This window comes from Mustela lutreola, chromosome 8, assembly GCF_030435805.1.
Source record: "Mustela lutreola isolate mMusLut2 chromosome 8, mMusLut2.pri, whole genome shotgun sequence".
Lineage (NCBI taxonomy): Eukaryota > Metazoa > Chordata > Mammalia > Carnivora > Mustelidae > Mustela > Mustela lutreola.
The window spans coordinates 91,438,822-91,461,221 of NC_081297.1; the positions used below are offsets into that span (position 1 = coordinate 91,438,822).

Below are 22,400 nucleotides of genomic sequence, written 5' to 3' on the forward strand. Positions count from 1 at the left end.
AAAATGATAGAATATATTCTTTTCAAGTATACATAAGAGATTTACTAAAACTGACAATATGCTGGATGGACCATAAAACACACCCCCAGTGGAATTAAACTAGCAATCAGTAAAAAAAAGACAAAAATGTAAGTTTCAAAATTAATTTCCTTCTAAATATCAAAATCAACTATGAAATAAATGTCCATTTTATATGAGTATCTTATAAAATATACACACTTGCATATAATAAATTCATGCTTAGAAATGCTGAGTGAGTGGCTATCCCAAATCACATAAGTAGTAAATGGTGAAGTCAGAATTCAACCTCAAGTCTGTTGTTCTTAATCATTACTGACTATGCTGAGATGAACAAAGTCAGTTGTTTGGAGGAAGGCACTAATAAAAGTAAAGTGCTGTTTAGAAGTTCCACATGAGCTTGCTAGTTTAAGTTTATTTAGTCATAGGTCAGAACCTTTACTTCAAGCCAACTGTGTATGTATGTATGTTTGTTCTAAGAGCAATCAAGTTGGACTATGGGTGTGGATTAGTATAAAATATAAAACTTCCACCAAAAGTAATCCACTGTGAAAGACATACAATGTCATATATGTCTTTTTCTGTAGGCCATGTATAAAAAGAATCTCAGAGAACAGGGCAAATTAATAGTCACCTAGGTATTTAGGAAGGATTTTAATCATAGATTCGGCGTTAACTATGAAACAGAAAATAATAAAAGCTACACAAATACTGCTTTCCATTAGTGATCTCAACCAGGTTTTCTGCTTCAACCATGATGCATTTCTGACTACTTATTTTGTATCTCCTTGCAAACCATGCACATATGTGTCTCAGTAAAAGTGTATCTTTTCTACCCACATCACATTTACACTTACACCCAAAGCACTGCCATCTAAATATTTTAATCTAAAAATGCTGGCAGCATCCTGGAAATGTTATCCTTTTGTTCCCTCTGTTTCCAAGTGGTGATGGAATCCTATCAATGTGTTTTTTTTTTTTTTCCTTTTCCACACACCTCTTTCATTTTATCCATCTCCCTAAGTCCTCATGATTTTTTTAAGATTTTATTTTATTTATTTGACAGACAGAGATCACAAGTAGGCAGAGAGGCAGGCAGAGAGAGAGAGAGGAAGAAGCAGGCTCTCCGCTGAGCAGAGAGTCCGACGCGGGGCTCGATCCCAGGACCCTGGGATCACGACCCCAGCCGAAGGCAGAGGCTTTAACCCACTGAGCCACCCAGGCACCCCAGTCCTCACGATTTTTTTTTACCTGGTGTGTTCCTATAGCTTTGTAATTGACATACTTTCATTAATCTCTTACAATTAAGTCTCCAAATGGATTCCAAAGTTATCTTCCTTTAAAAAGAATATGATCTTGTTACTCAACCATTCAAATTTCTACTAATTCTGCATCAATTAGGATTAAGTTCAAGGTCAATCAAAAGACCTTCGCCATAGCTTCTCCTTCAGATTCTCTTCTGGGTAATCCTTTCTCTTCTGGGTAATCTCCATGTTGCTTTCACACTGAAATTTTTACCATTTCCCCAATTCTCAACATATGTCTTTTTCCCAGGACATTTACAAATTTATATATACTATTTCCCTTCTGTGTATCCTACCCTACATTTCTGCTTCATGAATTTGCCCTTATACTTTAAGATAAGATCATCTCCTTTGAGAAGTTTCTGTTGGCATCTCCTGGGAGACTTTGGCATTTCCATTCCTATATTTCTCAGCATTTTCTTTATCTCTTATCACAATGTTTATGGCATATTACAATAATTTATGTGTCAGTTTCCTCTTCCTTATAACTCTCTGCCTTGGGGATATTTTTATTTACCTTTGTATTGCAATACAACTGATAATAGGCACCCAGTAAATGTTGTTTGATTAAAACAATGGATACATTGATCTTTTTTTTTTTTTTAAGATTTTATTTATTCATTTATTTATTTGCCAGAAAGCAAGAGCACAAACAGAGGAAATGACAGCAGGGGGAGGAGGAACCAGGCTCCTCGCTGAGCAGAGAGCCCGATGCGGGGCTCGATCCCAGGACCCTGAGACCATGACCTGAGCTGAAAGCAGAGGCTTAACCCTCTGAGCCACCCAGGCGCCCCTACATTGATCTTTTTACATCAGAAACTGGTACTCAAGGAGTAGGAGTGTTATCTAATATTAGTATCTGCATATTTTCAGATGGCATTGGATTTTTCTTGGTGTTAAAATTGCAAGATGACAATACCATCAGAGTTTCGGATTTAAAGCTCTAATTAACCAAAAGTAGGCATACTAAAACAAAATAAAAAGTAAAAAAGAAAAAAGAAAAGAAAGAAAGTATACAAGATTTTCTCAGCATGCAAGAGTAATGAAAAAGAAGGGAACTGAGGCAAGCAACAATTGAGCAATATTTTTTAAATCATGGAAGATAAGAATGTAGTTACTATGGACTTGGTCATAAAACTCTGAAATATTTAACAGTTTGAGACTTGGGTAAATAACTTTTAGAATTATTTCACTTAGCAGTTTGACTAAGGAACCATCTAACCATCAGCCTTGTATCAGACTAAAAAATCATTTCAATATAGTTTGAGTAAAGTCACACATTACAAAATCAGCACAGAGATGTTGACAACTCATTTTTATATTTAAGAGATGCCACCTATTACAAATCTACATACACCAGAACCAAAGCAGAATTTCCTGATTTTGTGTGAGAAAAGAATACTGCTCTGCACCAGTACAGCATTTCTTATTGATCATACTGCCTCTAATGTCTTCTTTCACTAACTGTTCTATACACAATTCATTTCCACAAAAAGAAAACTCTTGTTTTGTCAATATTCTATCTCAAAACCTTTAAGTGCTTCCCCAAAATCTATTAAATTAGGCTTAAAGATATCTTTTTTCAAAGCTTCTCAATGTCATCTTCTACCTCTTCCTCGCTTCACTCCAACCAAGAAAAAACATTTTATGGTCCATGAGTACTCCTTATGCTTTGATATCTCAAACTCCCTGATTTTCTCCTCCTCTCTGTAACTTGGATCAGATTTTCCCCTTTCATCACCACTATCATATCAAATATAAAGCTTCTTTATTTCATTATTATCTTTCAAAATATTGAGTTTTTGTTCTGATTTCAGACAGATGTAGGTTTATATCCTCACTCTGCCACTGGAAAGTGAGGGAAGTCACAAATTCTCCAGATTTTAAACTCCTTTTTTAAAAAATAAAATGGTAAATAACTATGCTTAATTGTACCCTTCGACAACCTTACCTCAATAGGTCATGGATACTTTTGCCCATGTGCCAAATGGCAATACTTCTTCTATGAACATGTGGAATTGGTAATCTGTGCCTGAGATTTTTTTTTAAGTTTTTATTTATTTATTTGACACAGAGAGAGATATCACAAGTAGGCGGAGAGGTAGGCGGTGGGGTAGGGGGAGCAGGCTCTCCACAGAGCAGAGAGCCTGATGCGGGGCTCAATCCCAAGACCCTGAGATCATGACCTGAGCCAAAGACAGAGACTTAACCCACGGAGCCACCCAGGCACCCTCCCTATGATTGGTTTATACCATCCCATTTCCACGAGTAAATTTTAATTTATACAAAAGAAAGGAAAAAAAACCATTTGCAATGATTTTAATGCTATACATTACACAAAATTATGAAAAATTTTATAGACTTGAGACTTAGAGGTAGTGGTTAGTAAATACCTGACACACAATAATAGAATAATAGATGGTGGTTATAATTACTTAGCTCTATTATTAATACATTTACTTCTATTTTTATTATTATTTGATGTGCTAATTTTAAGTTCTTACAGAATTTTCTTTCTATAATTATGTATACTTTTTCAATTATTTGTATACAGGAGTCAAACTTTCTGCTCATTTTGTAACTTTCTTGACATTAGGACTGTGTTTTAATCTGTCTTTTAAATAATCCTTCCCACTTCCTCACACACAAGAAATCCAAGAAATGTCTGTTGAATGGAACAATGTAAATATCTAGTATATAATTGAAGTAGGATATAAGGAAAACTGTGACTTCCTTTGTAATCAACATCATAGTAAGAAACATAAATAACTACAGAAACTCATGGTTTACCGGATGTGTCTTGTTATGCAGGATACCATGCAATAAAACATCATTTTTACTTGGTCTATCAGAGTGGACTCAAGTTGATCAAATTATTCCAGATTAAAATAGCAAAACCTAAATCTCATTTATTTTCCTGATGCATTTTTCTGGCTTCTCCTTCACCTCTTCATAATCAGAGGTGTAGGCTCAGGTTACCTCCTCTAAAAGGTCTTCTGGGATCATCTGTGGACTACAGCATTTTCATATCATTTCACCACCTCTGACATAGGGTTTATCTGTTTATTTTTTATCTCTTACCTAGAATCTAACCCCATGAGAGTAGATTTGGTTTTGTTTGTCTCTGTATTCCTTACATTTAGAAGAATGCCTGGATTGTGATAAACATTCAGAAAGTATCATTTAAAAAATAATGAATTAATAAATCATGAAAATAATGATTGCATATAAGCTCTTTTGATAGGATACTAAAGAACTATTAGAGTCATTCAAAACACTATAATTTTAATTACAAAAATAAAAAAAAAGAAAGAAAGATGGCCATTGCTAAGGCATCTGTATAATTTTTCTAGCTAGTAATGACAGCCAGTTCCTAGTGTGAATTCAATTTTTAACTTGTTTAAATTAATTATTTATTTAAATATAAAATTACAATTTTCTAAAAAGATATAGTTACATTAAAAATAAAATTATATAGAATAATTATATATTACTAATTATTTTTAATATAATTAATTTACTAAAGCCTGTGAGCATTATTTTTTTTTCAGTTTATCAGGAAAAAAATTAAATGATGTCATGACCTAAATTATTGCTAGTTACTTGCTCAAAATATTTGAATTTAGCATTATAGTATAAAGGTAGATAAGAAGAGAGAAGGGGAGTAAGTCAATAATTAGAAAACTGACACTTTGAGGGCACCTGGGTGGCTCTGTGGGTTAAAGCCTCTGCCTTCGGCTCAGGTCATGATCCCAGGGTCCTGGGATCGAGCACCGCATCATCATCATCATCATCATCATCATCATCATCATCATCGGGAGCATGCTTCCCCCTCAGCAGGGAGCATGCTTCCCCCTCTCTCTGCCTGCCTCTCTGCCTATTGTGATCTCTGTCAAATAAATAAATAAAATCTTAAGGAAAAAAAAAAAGACAGAAAGCTGACACTTTGTTTGGCTTTCATGAATGTTACTTATATGACTTTCATCAGAACTGGCCTTCTAAGGGTCTTACAGACATGAGTTAGAGAAAATAATACTCAAAATTCATCTCTAAACAATTATGTTTGTTCCTCTCAAGACATTAGAGAAATACAATTAAAGACACAAAAAGATCCAATGGCCTATTCGTGGTTTTTTTGTGCTTAAATTCTACATGTTAGATTGCTACAAGATACCTATAAGTATACTTCCTGTTTACCTAGAAGATATCATGTACATTTGAACAATGCATCCAACAACCAAGCCTCATTATCTCTTAACTACCTCAAATTCAATTAACTCATTTAACAAGTTAACTCAAGTTAATAAGTATTTATGTACTGACTCCTGTGTTCAAAGCACTGTGTCAGACACTGAGAATATGCCAATAAAAAAGAAGCTATCTCTTTATCAAGTAAAATGCTGACTAATGGGAAGATATGCACAGTAACAGGAAAATACAATGCAACGCAAGTGTTGTGATAGAGCTAAGCAAAAAATAATACAGAAGCACATAGGAAATCACTTACCAGTTCTTAATGAAACTTCATGGAAGGTTATGAGGAGGAGTAATATTTAGGCAGTGATACAAGGAAAATGCATAGTATATATGCCACTGTTCTTTCAGTATGATGGACATTGCTTATCCAATGAACCCTAGACTTGTTCTTACATACTTTATGCTCCTTAACCTAGTCTTCCAGGAATCTGTAATCAGTCTATCAGAATTATTGGCTATCAAATCAGTGGCTTAAATAAGTATGTAAGACAAGAATAAGTAGTGATGGAAAACAGTGAGAGTGGGAGAAAAAAAAAGGGATGGAGAACTGTCCAAAGTTAGGACAGCAGTCACTATGAAAGAAAATGAATGGTCATAGGGGAAGCTGCAGGTAGCTTAAAGTTTAAAGTTCAAAGTTGCAGATAGCTCAGCATAAAGTTTAAGGACAGAATGGTGAGAGACGAAGCTAGAGAACTAAAACGAGTTGGTGAAAGGCATTGTAAGTGATAGTAGGAAGTTTGGACGTGATCATGAGGGCGATGAGGAGGGAACCAAACTTTGTGATCTTTCATTTCTCACTCATTCTAACCACACAATTTTTTTTTTTCCCTCATACATACCCTTAGCTTCCCTTTTCTCCCAGTTCATAACAACAATCATGACTGAGTCTTTATTTTGAAGTCATGAATCACTTATTTTCCTAAAAACTGCGTCTTAATAGTCTCACCTTTGAATAGATGAGAAACAATTTTGTTTTTCAATCCTATTTTTGATCTTTCTTTATATGCCTTGTACATATAGGGCATATAACTAATTATTTGTCTTCTGGACTTATACATTTCTCAGTGACTTATCATAGATCAGAGTCATGCTTTCAACATTTAGCTTCAAGAAATATCCCCCACCTCTACTTGTACATTACCTCCATTTTTTATATTCTAGATTATTATAGGTCACAGAATTCCAAATATTACAACACATTTTTCCTAACTTCTACAATAGTTTTCTCACCATTTCCAGCACCCCATAACAGCTTCCACACTGCTTGCCACTTGACCCAAAACACTGCCACACAGTTCAAGTGTTTCTTTCCATGCTCCCTGATCCTCTTGCACCCTTAGGCTGTATTATATATACACATAATACACATATTATATGTGTATATTATGCTAATACCCAACTTCTGCTAATATGCATTGGCTAGTTTCTATTGCTGCTTTGGAGTTCCTTTCCCCTTAATAAGCACACCATTTTCTCAGCTGAATTATATTGGAGCATAACCCTAGTTATTGGTTTTGTAGCCAGAAGAGAAGCAGGTAAGGTCAAATTTTGGAATGGGTAGTATTTGTTTCCTTGCAAAGCAGAGTCCTCTGCACCTCCGTCAAGCAAGGAACATAGAGAAGAAAGCAGTGGCCTTTAGCATGAAGTACTGAGCTACTTCTAAAGCACAAAGTTCAGAGTATCTGGAGAGTCAAATTTTGTGTTTCATTGACCCAGATATGCCCAGTTCCAATTTGCAGGTTCTCACTTTTTTCTCCACAAGAATTAGCAGTCTATCCAGGCCTGAGAATTCAACCTTCTCAGAAGCTTTGTTAGTGTTAACAGTTAATTCTGGGTTTGTTCCTATCATTTTCTGTACTCCAGCTGCAGAAGATGAGTCCCTTTATATGCTACTAAAGAGGCCCTCTGACTATGATTCTTCTTTCTTGATGAATAATTACTCTCACCCTTCCCTGTTTTTTTTTTTTGTTTTGTTTTTTTTGGGGGGGGTGTTTTTTTGAATGCCTGCCTCACTAGCCTTCCAAGAGGGCCTCTGACTCCATTGTCCTGATAGTTAGTGCTCCTCAATTTCTCAAAATATTGAAATACTTCACCCACCACTGAATCCCTCTACACTTATCTCACCGCTGAAATTTTCAGCAATTGCACTGCTACAGCGCGTGCTTTACCTATCTCCAGTGTTTCAGCTCCAAATCTCATTTTACAGTTGCCTTGTCTAAACCACTCCAGGCACCAATCATTTTTGATTGACTTCCTAGAAAGACGAACTCTGTGTTGGGGATTTGCATTCAGAGAATTTACAGAAGATGCAGAGAATTTATTGCAGGATGAACACTTCTGGAGCAGTAACAGAATTTGGATCTTCCTTTAAAAGTATATTCTGTATTTTTTGTAAAAACTGAAAAATCCATGGCAAAGGACAAGCCTGTAGAAAAGATAGGGGATTGGGAAGACTAATGCAATTTATCATAACCCAGTATCCAATGTTGATAAATATCGTTCCTAAAAGAACAAGGGTTTCAGTTGGGCTTGGTTATGGAAGAGAAGAGTATGATATTTTGCTGGTTATGAACAATACATATGACACATTTGTGTGTTTCTCTACCCCATTTACTGAAAAGCTATATGGTTTCTACTTTTAAATGGAGTCCAGAGCAGAAGACTCTCCAGCAGGTCCAAATTGCCTTGCTGCCTAAGACTTCTGATGTAGCAGATACCAATGATACTCAAAGTGTTTACCAGTAAATAAAAATTTACAGGGAGCATCTAGAAAGCCCCAAAAGGAGAATAATAATGCTAAGATTCTAGAGTAAATTCTTGGTTTCCTTTGGTTACAAATGCCCTCCTTTTAGAAAGGTTTCTGGCCGCTAGTGTACCTTTTTGAAGATTAACCATGAAACACCAAGTGACTTAAGCTGTCCTTAGGAATGAGATTAGAAGAACAAAAAGTATGTAGTGGGGTCTCTTATTTTTAGGAGAGACTGACAGCATGTCTCTACTTGTGATAGAAAGTTGATTCATTTTTTAAAACGATTTACTTATGCTAAGGTATGAAGTTGTATGAGATGTACATGCAGGTGGAAAGGTGGGAGTAGATGATGAGTAGCAGGAGGATCCCTGGCTGGTTAGTGCCGATCCTAGGCCTCTTTCCAATAAGATTCAGGTCTCATTCTCCCCTCAACAGGAAAGCTGACATCCATGGGTTTCATTTCTCAAGATCATATGTTAGCTGGCTTCTCCAATGGGCATCCTTGGCAAAATATTGGCTGATGAAAGGAAAAGAAAAGCCAGGGTGTTCCTCCTCCCTGTCTGCCTGAAGTGTTGTCTCTGGCAGCAGCTCTCCCTCCTCAGCAGCTTCTGCTCCTACCAAGCAGTCCCACTGATGAGGTATTTAAAGGTGAAACTAGCGCTTGGGCTCCCTTTGACCTTGTAGTAGTGGCTTCATTCTGTTTCTGATCTGTGGATTGTCTTACCATGTCACATTTGGTGTCCTAGCTCAGTCCTCACCTGTGTAATCACTTCACTCCATTAAATTTTTTGTGTTGTAATAATTGAAGTGGTTTCTGCTTTCCTGGAGAGACTTGTCATGGATAAATAGCCATTGATAAAATAATTTGATACATAACAAGGACGTTCACAATGTAATAAGGAAGAATTCTTGAACTGAGGGTAAATGGAAGAAAAACTGATAAAACATTACATCTTACAATTTCATTTTCTTGAAATAAAATTATTCCTAACGTGTTAGGTATGGCACAAGATTTAGGAAGGTATCATTAAATAGTTATAGCTACAATGATTAAAGCAGAAATGTAAGATGAACCTTACAAAGAGATGACACAAAGTAGACAGCTTCCACCCAAGGCCATCATAATCCTGGTTATGGTTATAGATGATAGAATGGTGTTGAATTATTTTTGTCCAATCAAAACCATTACTAACACTTCATGTTCTACCTGAACTAACATGACAAGTGGAATAAAACAATCTACATCTAAGTTAATAAAAAAGGCAGCTTAGGGAATATTGGGACTTGTTTTCTTGGTCACGCCTGAAAAGTCTCAGGTTATGGTAACAAAGTATATTCTAGTCCCTTCTTATAGTATTTCTAATTATTCTTGCCTGTCTCACAGTCATTTAATGTTTATTGTCCAGTGTCTCAAATTCTTCAGCACAACCATTGTCCTGGCAGATGTTTCAATAAGTGATTCAATGAAGAAAAAAAAAAAAAAAGAAAAAAAGAAATTTTGTCATTTGACACAAAATGAAAATCAGGTCTTCACAAATGAAATCCCATCTTCAAGAAGAATCAACAACAGAGGTGAAAGTCTGGACAATTCTTAATGATATCTTGCTGCTTTGACTGAGTGAAGAAAAAAATAACGATTAAGAGTTTTACAAGTTTCCACACTCCTAGGAAAAGACTAATATTCTTTAGCCATGGTAATAAGAAGCTATCAGAACTATGTTTAACTTCATTCAATCAATAAATAACTTACTTTATTAAACACACTTTAAAAGCTAGCCAACCAACAGTGTCCTTATTTTTGAAGTAGCCAATTAGGAATAAATTTTCCCCAATTAATATACCTCTGAGGACCAACCAAACAACAATAGTCACACCCAAGTAACCATACATTTACAGATGACAACCCATTCATGCTTTCGAACATCTGCCAATCCCTGAACTCCCTAAAACCCTATATAAAATTAGTAGTTTGCTGAACTAGAAAGATTTTGCATAATTCCAGCATAATATTCCCTTACAATAATGAGGGAAAAATTCAACTTTACCTTTTTATATTGGATACTGTATGATGGTCTCATCATCCTTTGACATCCTTTAAATATCCCTTTAATAAATGCAAAAATCTTTGGAGACTTTTTTCTTTAATACATTTCCCTAGACGACACAAAAATAACAACTTAAATTAGCTTTGTTATGTAGAACTAACACAGACATTTAGCTTTCAAATAAAGTGATATGGTGCTAAATATTTTTTAAAGTTCACTAAAATTTTTAAATTAGAAAATCATTCATGTCAGTGTTTTGGGGGTAAGTATTCTGGAGTCACAATCAAACAAGATTTTATTCTGGCAAATTTTTTAAGTAATAGTTTTTATGTTTTCAGCTTAGTGCTTTCACATAGCTATAAGATTTTAAAATTCAACATATTTAAGTAAAACAAAACTAAACTAAAACAGTCCACCCATTTCTTCCATCCCTCCCTCTTGCAAACATCAATATGTTCTCTTCATTATGACTTTATTTTGTTTTGTTTTGTTTATTGTTTTTAATTTTTTTTTATTTTATTTAGATTTTACATCTATGTGAAATTATGCAGTATTTGTCTTTCTCTAAGTAATTTCACTTAGCATGATACCCTCAAGTTTCATCCATGTTGTCACAAATAGCAAAATTTCATTCTTTTTTAGCCAAGTAATATTCCATTATGTATAAATGCCACAATTTCTTTATCCATACATTTATGAATGAAAAAAGATTTTATATGAATCTTAGCTGTTGCAAATAATGCTTCAATGAACATGGGGATACATGTAGCTTTTTGAGTTAGTATTTTTCTTTTTCTTTTTTTTTTAAGATTTTATTTGTTTATTTGAGAGAGAGAGAGCACAAGCAGAGGGGAGGGAGAAACACACTCCCTTCTGAGCAGAGTGTCTAACATGGGGCTCATTCCAGGACCCTGGGATCAGGACCTGAGCTGAAGGTAGAAGCATAACCAACAAGCCACCCAGACACCGCAATATTTTTATTTTCTTCAAACACATACTCAGAAGTGGAATTCCTGGATCATAAGGTAGGTCTACTTTTAATTTTTTGAGAAGGCTCTGTGATCATTTCTATTGTGGTTGTACCAATATACTTTCCCACCAATAGGACACCAGTGTTTCCTTTTTTCTACATTTTTGGCAACATGTGTTATTTCTAGTCTTTTTGGTAAGAGCCATTCTCATAGGTGTAAGATGATATCTTATTGTGGTTTTTATTTGCATTTTTCCAATGCTTAAAAATGTAGAGCATTCTGGGGTGCCTGGGTGGCACAGTCTGTTGGACGACTGACTCTGGGTTCCTGTTTTGGTCATGATCTTATGCTTGTGGAATTGAGCCCTGTGTCTGACTTCTGCTGAGCACCGAACCTGCTTAAGACTCTTTTCCTCTGCCCCTCTCCCCTCTAAAATAAATAAATCTTTAAAAAATTCTATAGAGCATCGTTTCATGTATCTGTTGGTCATCTGTATGTCTTCTTTGGAAAAATTGTCAATTCAAATTTTCTGCCCATTTTTTAGTGTTTATTTTTTTTTTTGTTTTGCTTTTGCTTTTGAGTTGTAGGTTTCCTTTTATAATTGTAGTCAATTTGATGAAAGCATTACATTCTTCATTTTTTGACATAATATAGGCCAAATAACTTGTTGACTAATATTTAGAATATTATTCTAACCTCTATTGGTAAATAAAAAATAATAAAGTCCTATGAAAAAGCAAGATATATCATTACTATAATGAAGTACACCATAAAGGTAGCACATTTTCTTGATTTTAGATAAAGATAGATGTATGTAATATGTATATAATTTCATATTTTGTTTCTTTCTAGATCAGATACAAAGGAATTAAAGAGATAATAACTTTTTTGGCCAAAGATCTTCCATTAACTGGAAGAACATTTGTACTATCCCAAACTTCTACTGGCTTCAAGATCAGCAAAGCCTTTATGCCTCTCTGTTATTTTCTTCTTAAATTTGACTGAATTTTTCTTTTCCATTTTTTTCAGTGTATGTGTAAAAAATGCCTAATTCTTTTATTTTTCATGAGAGTCATATGATGAAGTATACTTACCTCCCCACTGATTTCACAAAATGCCCAGATGGCTGAAATAGGGAGCAATAGCCAGAGACAGAGAGAAGCAAAGGCTGGGCCTGAGGAAGAGGAGGAAGCTGCTGAGGTCACAACTTACTATAGCTACTTCATTCCTAATGTAAGCAGAGAGATTTAGAGAAATGAAAGGAGGTAATAGAAGATGCGACCCTTAACAAATAGCAATACGCAATAGCAATATTCCTAAATTAATTATACCCATTTGTATGCAATTATATCATAATAATATAAATAAAATAATTTTATTTTTGCTTTATTTTTAATTTTTAAATTTTATGTTTACACTAAATTCATCTTATATACTTGTCTCTTAACATTGCACACAATTTCAGAATTTTACTTATTTATTATTTTTATTGATTTGTTTGAATCACCTCCTACTTCTGAAGATGGAATCCCTTCAATTTACCAAATGTATGGAAAAAGATACAAGACAGTTCATAAAACATAAAGGGTAAAGGTCAGAGAAATGCCCTACCCATTTCAAAATATCCTGATTAAAGAGAAATATAGAAACTAAGTTCTGTAATCTTTAAATGTTCTTTCTCCAGAACAAAAAAAAAAAAAAACCAAGGGAAATTTTAGTACAGTACAAAGTTTTTTTGGTCCCTGAGTGGAAATAAATAAAAATTTTAAAATGAGGAGACAACATTCAATGTAATAAATTAGTGCCATGATAACACTTTTTATGACAATGCAGAGACATTCCACAGAGGGCTGTTGTCTTTTATCAGCCGTGTGTGAAAACTTAAATAGTAATGTTAAGGCATAGTTCTGTTAGAAAGGCAATTCTAATAGAACAGAGATTGTGATGATGTGGTCCAGACATACAGATTTGTGATGTTAAAATTGAGAGAATGCAAGTAATAGTTTAGAAATCTCTTAGGCTTTCCTTTTTATAAATCCTTTGTGTCGGTCATGCCTTAAACAATATTGATTTTTCTAATTACAAAATTAATACAGGGACTTCCAATTCAATATTGTTGATTAAATGCTATTTCTTAAACTTTATTATCTTCCAAAAGTGAAAGGCAATAAAAATCTTTACAACCTCGAGGAGGAGACCCAGGGAAAAGACAACAGCAGATAAGAGAGGTCAACAAATTTTTAAAAATGAAAATAAATGGAGGAGAGCTAACTGGCCAAAAAGACCAGAGGAAGCTAAGACTATTGTGCCTATTGAAAGGAGAGTGAGGAGTTCTTTATAGATCTTGGATATCAGCCCTTTGTCTGTAGTGTCATTTGCAAATATCTTCTCCCATTCTTTGAGTTGCCTCTTTGTTTTGGGTCAACATGGACAGGATTGGAGGAGATTATGCTGAGTGAAATAAATCACGCAGAGAGAGCCAATTATCATATGGTTTCACTTACTTGTGGAGCTTAAGGAATGACAGGGAGGACATTGGGAGAAGGAGAGGAGTGAGTTGGGGGAAATTGGAGGGGGAGACAAATCATGAGAGACTGTGAACTCTGAGACACAAACTGAGGGTTTGGGGAGGGGAGGGATGGGAGGTTGGGTGAGCCTGGTGGTGGTGGGTATTATGGAGGGCACCTATTGCATGGAGCACTGGGTGTGATGCATAAACAATGACTCTTGGAACACTGAGAAAAATAAAATTACAATAATAAAAAAAGGAAGAAGAAGAAAAAAGGAGAGTGAGGAGAAAGAAGCCAGTTTTCCCTGGAGGATACTGCAAAGCACCTAGTGTAACAAAAGGCAGGAGCCACAGGGCATGTAACCAGAGATGGCTAAGAGTTTCTGTAATAAGCCCTTGGGCATTTAGGTAAATCCTGACCACTCTCAGCAATCCAGCCTTCTCAAACTTTAGCCTTCAACCCAGCCAGCCAGCCCACTCTCACTTCCCTCTCTCGGAAGACTCAGAGCCAGAGAATTTCAGGGCCACACAAAGAAGTCTCAGGGGATGAAGGGCTGATTTATAAACTAAGTGAGCAACTGATGGTTTAATCAGCCTTTAAGGTTCTCCATGCAAAATTCAGGCTCTTGCTATAACTATGGCAGAGCAGTGATTCTTGGAATAGTGGGTTGCAAATTTATAGGTTGTTGCAGTGATTGGGAGAGCACTACTGGGATTTAATGGGTAAGAGTCAGATTCTAGACATCTTCTCATGTATGAAACTCCCTCACAGTGGAGAATTAACCCACATCCCTAAAGACTTTCTGATATGGTAGTAGACAATCAAATAGGAAAAAGAAAAAGTTTTTAAAGCTGTGTGAATCTAGGACCTACCTACGTTTTATACAAAACAACACTTTTTTAACATATAAACACAATGTATTTTGACATAACCTTTACAAAGACAGTATTTCGGGGATGCATTTATAAATTGAAGCTAGATAGAATATTGTTTGGTTTGGAGTTTAGTCAAGAATTTTTCATTTCATAAGATCACATCACCAAGACAAGTGCCGCTCATATCAGTGCTACTCAGCAGCACAACTGTATCAGTTTGTATTCACAGCTGTCCCCTTTAGAGATTCTCCAAGTAAGTGCAAGCATATAATTACCTCATTATGTCCACACTAAGTGTAGAGTAGCCATGTCTGATGGTTTACACATTGAAATGCATATAATTTTATTATTAAATACTTTATATTTCCTTTTTACTTTGTAGTTATGACATATTACTTTTGGTGAAGTTATATGCATTGATAGGGTAGGTCATACTACTATGCTTCTCATTTCAGAGTAGTAAGTGGAGCTTTATTAATTATTTGCTTTAAAAAATAGTGGTCATTACTTCTAATACGATTGAAAGCCACTTCCCTAGGATGAACTCATTAGTTGAAAATTCTTTCCCCAACCATAGTGACCAATCAGGATTTCAGTATATTATACTTAACTGTGGACTGTCAGTCAAATGTTATCAGATGTTTGAGAAAGCCTGTAGCATAAAAAAGAAAGACCAAAAAAATGAAACAAATAAGATGAGAAAAAAAAAAATTCTGGAGAAAAAATATAAAACAAGACAAAAAAAAAAAAAAAACCCAACCAGATAATACTAGAAAAGGTTTTGTGTGTATGCACATGTGTGGGGGGGTTTGTACATACAGCAGCAGTTAAACTGTGGTCTGGAGGTCCTAGGGAGTCCCACAGCCTTTTTAGGAGTCTTTCATTTTCATAATTATAGTAAAATATTATTTTCCTTATTCACTCTGATACTCTTTTTCAGTGGTTACATAATATATGATATCATAACATGTTGAATATAGAATATGAATATAGAATGTGAATATGCATATAGAATATGAATATAGAAGCAGTTATGAGTCCCAAGTACAATAAATGAAAAAAAGATTAATAATATGTTTCATCATGCAATTACATAACACTGAGGGTAAAAAGAAGATCTTAAACTTGGCAAGAAAAATATATAAGTATTTATATATATATTATATTTATTATATATATATATATATATAGAATAGAAAAATCAGAAGTAAAAATGGCAACACTGAAACAAGGAAAATGGAGAAATTCTGTAACATTTTGAGTGAAGTATACTTCCTGCAGGAATTTTGTATTCAAACTATCAACTAAGTTTTTAAATAAAATAATGACAGTTTGAGGGCACCTGGGTGGCTCAGTCAGTTAAGCATCCAGCACTTTGTTTCAGCTCAGGTCGATCTCAGGGTGGTGAGATTAAGCCCCAAGCTGGGCTCTGCACTTGTCATGGAGTCTGCTTGGGATTCTTTGCCTCTCCCTCCCCCTCTATCCCTCTTCCCTCCCACTCTGTTTCTCTCCTTGTTCCTAACTCACTCTCTCTCTAAAATGAATACATACATGCATACATACATACATTCTGCAGATAATATTACCAAATTTTCACCTCCCATACATATTTCCAAGAAAGACTCTAGAGGAACAGGCAGAAAACCAAGAGGTTTAAAATAATACATTCCGAAAATAAGGGAAGCACCAGAGGAGTGTCACACTGAATTCTTAAGGTCTGCAGCAGGCATGGATGGAGAGCACCTGGATAGAGAGAAGCTAGAGCATGGAGCACCAGAAAGTGTCTCAGAAAGAAATAATTGAACCTGTAGACTTCCACTCATTGGGCACAAAATTGTACTTGAGAGGATATTTAATAATGTGAGGAAAAATTTGCCATATATAGAAAACTAATCACATTTAACAATGAGGGAAGCATTCACCAAAAAAATGAAAGGTTGAAAAGAAAGAAAAAATAATCATAATACAGTAATCTCAACTTATTTGGGCAATAAATCAATAACAAAAAAAAAGGAGTTGTGCCCTTTCACATCTATTTCTGTCAAAGTCTTGTGAACTTTCTGAATAATAGAAATGCAGATGAGGCCTAAAGATAGTTTTAAGAACAGTTAACATAAGTGCCTAGAGACTTAGATTCAAACATGCACCAATCTATGTGTATGAATTTCAGACCATTTTAAGTGAAAGTAGAAAGGTGTAATTTCATATTTATGAAATTAAAATAAAATTTCACATGCTCTTTTATAGTATAATGATGATACTTCATACTTTTAATCAGACAATCTGAAGCACTCTATAAACATTAGCAAATTAAGTCTCACAATACCCCATGCAGTAGTTAAGAATAATCATTCATTATATACTCAATAGTTAAATTGAGACATCAAGAGATGAAGTGATTTATCTCAAGATCAAACATTCCTTGAGTTCTAGAGAAAAGAGTCGCCTACAATTTCAGTTTTCAATTTCATTTCGTCTACAATCTTTTGTTATAACTCTGTCTTCTCTTGCCAATTGTTTCACTGTAGAAAATATGCTGTGTTCTCTATTTACTGTCATTATCTAAATTTCAGGATTACTTGGCCACCTTGTTGGCTCATAAAGTCTCCATATTTCCCCTTTGGAGGATGTAAGATAAACTCACTTGTTATCAAATCCCCCTTTTGGGTAATTCCCAATGCATTTCTCATCAGAAGTTTTCTAATATAAGCATATTACCAGAATAACACTTTTGTTTAATAATTCCATGCTTTCAAAAATCCATTCAATATTAATTAACCAAATATTTATTAAGTGGTTTTATATGATAAGCACTACAGATTTTATTCCTGCCATCACAGATTTAGTGTCTACCAGGAAAGACAGAAAATTTTTAAAAAGCAATTATAGTTAAGTCAGCCAAAGACTACTAAGAGAAGAAGTGGGTAGAAACTAGGCTGTGGAAGTAGAGCTAACATCATGTTATGCCACATCAAGGAATTTAGATTTTTCTAAAAAAAAAAAAAAAAAAAAAAAAAAGGGAACCTCTGCAAGAAATCAGGTTTTGATGTGAAATCCCACTCTGGCTGCAGTGTGGGTAGAGTGGGGAGAAAAGAGCAAGGCTGGAGGCAGGAGGACCAAGTAGGAAACTCAACTGTGGTCCAGAGTAAGATAATGGTAGACTTCACTGGTTTGGAGGAAAGAGCAGTGACAGTGGGGTAAAAGACATGTATTTAATAGAAATGAAATCAGAGTAATTTTGACTTAACATGAGAATAAATGAAAAAGAGAGAGACACAGAGAGAAAGCACAGAAGATTCCCAGCTGTCACAGAGTAAGAGACTATAGAAGAAAACAGAAGCTTCTACATTTGACTGTAAAACAGAAGTTAGTTTTGTGGAGTTCAGAAAATAAGATGAAACTGAAGTGCCAGACAAAAAACATAGAAGATGGAAGGGAGGAATATTGGAGTTAAAACATTTGAGTATTTTACATTATTGGGGAATAGAGTATTGAGAAAGTTAAGTAACTGCAGACTTCAAACATCAAAAAATTTTGAAAAGAATCATTAAAATAATATAAATATATAATGATTATGTTTCAAGCCACAATTTATATGTAATCAAAATTGTTAGTTTTTTTTTTACACTGTCATCAAGAAAAAAAGGCTATATATTCTTTGCAGGCATATATAGAACATTCACAAAAATTGGCCATCTGCTATGTAAACTCAACAAAATACTCAATGCAATAAATTCAAAGAGATAGCATAGTAAACCCAAAGTTGAAGAAAGAAAATCATAAGGACTCAGATCAAAAATTCATAAAATGAAAAGTAAACATCTAAGTAAACAAAAACCAATGGAGTTGATCATCAAAAACTAAAAGATATTTCTCTGAAGATACTAGTACAATACTGAAAAATCTCTAAGACTGACATAGAAAACGAGAGTAATGTTAACAACAATTATACATCTCTATATTTTGTTTATTTTATTTTATTTTATTTTATTTTATTTTATTTTATTAAGTGAGAGTGTACAAGCAGGGGGAGCTGGAGAGAGAGGGAGAAGCAAGCTCCCCACTGAGCAGGGACTTAATCCCAGGACCCCAGGATCAGGATCTGAGCCCCAGGCAGACACTTAACCGACTGAGCCACCAGGGTGCCCCTCTTGATTTATTTTAGAAAAGATGAGGTCATTGTAATTTTCTGTTATATGACTTTGAAGTTTTTCTGCATTGTATCGGGCTGGTCTCAGGTCGGCTTAAGGAAAGAGTCTCTCTAGTGTTTATATTCTTGTCATAGGAAACAATATTAGCTCATCTTGATCCAGAACCCAGGGTCCAATGGATACAGAAAAAAATTAAATATATCAGTTAGAAATACAGAAGTATATTCTGTGACTCACTGAGTCACCATGGAAAAGTGAATTTCAAAAAAAAAAACAACAACAAATTCTGTCTCTCTGACACAAAGGGTTAACAAACTTTAGCAGTATTCTTCATCATAAAGGCATGCCAGAACATACCAGAGTGTTGCGATTGCACTACTCTTTCTTGAGAAAGTTCAATTCCTTCTCTTCTCACAAAACAAAAAGCATAAAGGCAGGAGTATGATTGTTCATTTGTTCATATATACTTTGCTTTAGATTCCCTCCCCTTTTCCAGGGCTATAGGCAAAAACATTTAGTAAATCTATACTACATCTTTATCTCTCTTTTTTTTAATCTTTCCAATTCCTATTCCTCCATTTCTAAGCATTTATAACATAGAGGTGAGGAGCAATAATGAAACCCAAAGGGCATGAGAAAGGTGATATTAGGGCAAGGGTCAGCAAGTTTTCCTGAAAAAAACAGTTTGTAAATATTTTAGATTTTGTGTGCTGTACAGTCTTCATTGGGACTACTCAACTCTGCCATTGTTGTACAAAAGCACACTCGGACAATAGGTAAACAAATGGGTGTGACTGTAATAAAAAATGTGTTCTGTAAATAAACAGATTATTTAGCCCATAACCCTTATTTTGCAGGTCTGTTTTAGATGAGGCAGAAAGTGCTGTGGTTTTCAGAAACAACAAAATATCTTCTTACTCTAAATATCGGAGACTGAATTTTTTTGTTTTTCCAAACCAAAGACAAAGGCTTTATTTGAAATTGGGGAGAATATTTGGATTGCTAATATCCCAGTAAGGTACTGTGACTAATAATCAAGCCTTTTCTGTAAGAAGAATTCATGTTTGAGAAGAGGATGAGTCTCAGAGAAATGCATCCCCAAAAGTTGGGAGAGACTCATAAATGATGGAATAGCATTCAAACATGGGAGACTCAGGAGAAAAGAGGTCAGCTTACTGCAGAGTTTGGTCAAAACTCAGGACACTGCAAAGTGATACAAGGTTGGTCAAGGTCTCTAATCCAAATAAAATCTAAGGGCCAATTTATAATTGCAGACTCCTCCTTGTCAGCTTGCTTTGACTGCTTTGACAAGATCCCCTTCTTCAGATCTTTAATCCCACTGAGACATCCAGGGCATTGGACTTGAGTTTTCCCTGTGTTACCCCTCTTCTTGTCCTCACTCCCCGACTCCCTTACTCAGCCTGTTTGAGTAACTTGCCCTAACATAAAGATCATTCTTCTGCATATAACTTTCTTTCCCTTGCCCCTTTCTCCTTCCACGTATTTCACTGGCCCATCCTCTATCTGAGTTAAATCTAACACCTAAACCAGTCTTTGCCTTTATCCAAGTTTCTAATTCTGACAAGTCGTACTTTAAATTTATTACTGCCTCAAGTGAGTTCTCCACTCTGTCTCATAACCATTCTGTATTCTGTAGTCAGTTCATTCTTCGTTCTCTGAGATGCCCTTTTCTTTGCATCCCAATGTCTGAGATCTTATGGACCACGGACTTAGTGACTTAAAGCAACATTAAGTTATAATCTCACTGTTTTGTAATTTAAAGTTCAGACGGGTTTGGCTGGATGCTCCGCTCAGAGTCTCGCCAGACTGATAACAGGATATTAGGCCAGGCTGCAACTCTCTCTCAAGGGCATCTTCCAAACTTGCTGGATGTTAACAGAATTCGCTTCTGCAATTGTAGCATGGAGGTCCCCATTTCTGACTCCATTTTAAAATCTATTCTCCAGCTAATCACTTCTTACCAGCTCCCTTGTTGCCACCTAAACTGAGACACCATCCTCTCTCATCTAAATGACCATCACTCCCATCCAAGAGGTTTTCCTGCTTCTGTTTTTCCCCTGCTACAGGTTTTTCCATTTATTATCCAGTATGATGTTTCTAAACATCATAAATAATGTTTATCATTTAACTAACTCTCCTGCATAAAAATATCAAATAGTTCCCTTTTATTCACATCCAGACTATAGGACTATAGACTATAGGACATCAATGACACCTGGACTAAATGATATAAATCTCTATGTGAGCTTGCCTTGGTCTAACTCTCCAACATTATCTGAGCTTTCTTTGGTTTACCAATTCCTTTTCACCTACAGTGACATCTCTACTGCTTTTCTAAACCAATAAAAATAATACCACCTTACAGTCTTTGTGGTTCTGCCAAGAATATTCTTCCCTGAGATACATGCAAGACCTCTTTCTTACCTTCATTGAGGTAGAGAGACATCCTTTGGCCATACCATCTAAACTAGAAGCCACATTGTTTTTTATGCTTCTACTTGGCTCTGTATTTACCTGTACTACTACCACTACTTAATATCATACTATTTATTTGTGTTCAGTATCTATATTCCACAACAAAATAAGGCCTTATGCTAGCAGCCACTTCCTCAATTTTATTCAGTGCTACATCCTCTATGAATGGAAAAGTGCATGATACATGGGAGTACTCAGAAATATTTATTGAATATTGAATGCAAATAATTTAGATAACATTGAACAAATAACCTTTTTATCTGCAGGGCATCTCTACAACCCCTCTTTACCCTCTTATTTATACTGTTGATTCTGTTGGTTTCAACAGTAGTATGTAAGGAGTGAAGATTAATTATAATTAATAATCTAATTAAGAAAACTCATAACCATTTTACTAAAAATATGTTTTATACATTTCTTAACATATATGTATGAGTGTTTTCTCAGACGTGAAATTGCTAGGTTTTAAAATATGTGCATTCTCAGCTTTAGAATAATGCCAGATTGCTTTCCAAGTGATCAACAAAGGAATAGATAAATAAAGTTTATTCATACACAGGAATATTATATAGGAGAAAGTAAATGCATTAAATTGCTATGCAGCTATATAGATGAGTCTTAGTGAAATTATGTTAGATGATAAAAGCAATCCCCCAATGACTGTTGACTTAATTATGTTCTGTTTATATAATTAAGCAAAACTAAATAATATATTTTAATGGTATATACATGTGCTAAAAGAATGATAAATGCAAAACTCAGGGTAGTGTTTTAACTCGCTGGGGTAGAGCAGGCGAATGCATTCCAAATGGAACATAGATAACTTCAAAGATATCTGTCATGTTTTAGCTCTTAAGCTGTAGGATAGATTTATGAATACTCATTTTATTTTATATTTCATTATATATATGTATATAGCTATACATATTATTTTATATATAGTATACTATTTTAATTATATAATTTTTAGTTGGACACAAATTGTTAATATGCAAAAGGAAAAAAAGTGAAACCACAAAAGGCA

At 34.9% G+C, this 22,400-nt stretch overlaps 1 long non-coding RNA gene across 3 annotated transcripts in view; it reads right to left on the reverse strand.

The window, feature by feature from the left end:
• Window positions 1–9,434: 9,434 nt before the first annotated feature.
• Window positions 9,435–22,400, reverse strand: part of LOC131837968 (uncharacterized) — a 29,585-nt gene continuing 16,619 nt past the window's right edge. For 2 of the 3 annotated variants that reach the window (XR_009356392.1, XR_009356391.1), the window contains exons 5-7: window positions 12,439–12,572; window positions 10,374–10,482; window positions 9,436–9,942 (exon numbers count right to left, since the gene is read on the reverse strand). This is a non-coding gene — a long non-coding RNA (uncharacterized LOC131837968). Of the gene's footprint in view, window positions 9,943–10,373; window positions 10,483–12,438; window positions 12,573–22,400 lie in introns of all 3 variants that reach the window. The other variant, XR_009356393.1, reaches the window with a different exon arrangement.